The sequence below is a fragment of the Limulus polyphemus genome, unplaced genomic scaffold (genome assembly GCF_000517525.1).
Source record: "Limulus polyphemus unplaced genomic scaffold, Limulus_polyphemus-2.1.2 Scaffold293, whole genome shotgun sequence".
NCBI classification, from domain to species: domain Eukaryota; kingdom Metazoa; phylum Arthropoda; class Merostomata; order Xiphosura; family Limulidae; genus Limulus; species Limulus polyphemus.
The window spans coordinates 15,577-17,762 of NW_013665903.1; the positions used below are offsets into that span (position 1 = coordinate 15,577).

The following is a 2,186-nucleotide window of genomic DNA, read 5'->3' on the forward strand; positions in this document are numbered from 1 at the left end:
ACAGGGATTCGAACCCGCAGATTGCGAGTCGAGTGCCTTAACCACCTGGCCATGCCGGGCCTATACTTAATAAGAGACAACCAAAAGGTTGAATTGGACATTAGGCTATAAATAATACAATGAGCAAATTTGGAGGAGACCGCTCTTTACAGATGAATCCAAGTTCAAATTGTTTAGCAACAATCAACGATAGTTTGTTTGATGGCAGAGGGAAGAACTGTGCCACTCTCAACATAAAATATCTACAACGGACCATTCTTGGGCTCAGAACAAGTGTGGGATGCATTTCAGCAAATGGTATTGAAAATATACACAAAACTGATGATATCCTGACTGCGGACAAGTAAAATTAGTTTTTTATCCATCATTTCATTTCATCAAGTACGAGATATGTTAAGCAAGAATTCATCTTTCAGCAATTCATTGACCACAAATGTGTTGAAACGATACCTGGAATAACAGTAGACCGATGGAACACTGATCAACCATAGATTGACTTTCACAGTGTCCCGATATAGATATTGCTAAGGGTTTACATGGAAAGTGAGAAGGTCAAATGACAACCAAACAACTTGGATGAATTGTGAGGAGTGATACAAGAAATTTGGAAAAATATTTCACAATAATAATACATTGATAAACTTATGGTAGCACGACAATAAGGTGTTCTAATCTTTATAAAGCAAAAATCACAATACTAGTGCATTGTACAATTTATTCGCTTTCTTTCGTATTTTCTGTTATTATGGTAATGATAAATGGACCATTTAGTTGCAATTACTCATTGTTTATGACTTGTATATATGCATTTCCATATTATTTCAAGTACTATATATATATTGTTTGATATTTATTTAAATTTTAAATATTATTTTTAAATTACTTGTTTTTGAAGTTTAATGTGTCTTTCTACTCTTATAATCGATTTTTGAAACTCAAACTAAGTCAACTCTTGTTGGTTTTTAGCGAAAATGTAAACAATTTGCTATTTGTACTCTGTCCACCGCAGATAATCGAACTCGAAATTGTAGAGTTTGTAAGTCCAGAGATTTACTACTGACCCACAGGAAGACATCAACTCGTGTATAGCTCTACAATTCATCGAGCGTATGAAAAGTTAAATAGTGCAATAATTAAAACTCCAAACATATGATGGAGAAAAGTCACAGTCAGTTTTATCACATATGTGTAAATGTGTCCTGTGATTAGACGTTTGTTCCAGAATGTTTTAGACAATTTTTTCCAAAGTTTACATCCACTCATGCTTTATTAATTGAAATTATACGACGTTTGTTTTTAATCAAATCCTTTCACACACAAGAAGAGGGGGAATTTCAGTGAGATTACGAAATTATAATTATGCATTGCGAGAATTAATTCTTGCACTTAATCGACAATGCCAAAACTAACTTACATAAGAAAATAATACGAACTTACCGACAAGCGACATCTAGCTTGACTTTAGAGGTGATAAAGTTCAGGTCATTTGCCTGGGTCACGCTTTGTAGGGAAGCTAAACATTGGTTAAATGTCTGCAGAGTGCATTGCTGCTGTTGTTGTTTTAGGGACAGCCGCCCTAGATAGAATAAAATTGAGAAATAAAATACAGTAATGATTTTAAGATATATTTATAAAATGGCAGTTCCGTATTAGTATGAGAATCTGTTTTCCATAGACCGAAGTAAAGCCGACTATTAAAATACAATCTAAACTCTTGAAGATTTTGTGATGTTAGTATTTTTTGATTCTGCAAAATAAATTTAAAGTATCTGTGACAAACTAAGTACCTGACACCAACAAAGATACTGTTAAGAATGAGTAAACTATTGTCTAGCGAACTGAGTTTAAGTAAAATTGTGAATGATTTATATAAAATTTCGAAGACAATACACGGTAAAATGTTGTTCTTTATGACAACTAATAAAAATAAAATTGTAAAAGTTAAGTATCATGTAGGGATGACAATGCCAAAAATGTACAGAAACAAGGTAGGGATGAATACACAAAACCACACAAAAATCACTACATAAATAGCCAAATATTTCCAGTAATAACTTTTATCTGCAACTAAATATTGAATTACTTTCAGTTGAATGAATTTTGGTTTGAATAAAAGCATTTAAACTAAATAATGCTATACAGTAGTTAATAACCATAAGCTTGTAAGATTGACTCAGTACTTACTG

At 32.4% G+C, this 2,186-nt stretch overlaps 1 long non-coding RNA gene across 1 annotated transcript in view; it reads right to left on the bottom strand.

Annotated features, from left to right (window-relative positions):
- Positions 1–2,186, bottom strand: part of LOC111085247 — a 29,529-nt gene that overhangs the window by 1,578 nt on the left and 25,765 nt on the right. Inside the window, exon 2 of the long non-coding RNA XR_002610074.1 lies at positions 1,438–1,576. This is a non-coding gene — a long non-coding RNA (uncharacterized LOC111085247). The remainder of the gene's footprint in view (positions 1–1,437; positions 1,577–2,186) is intronic.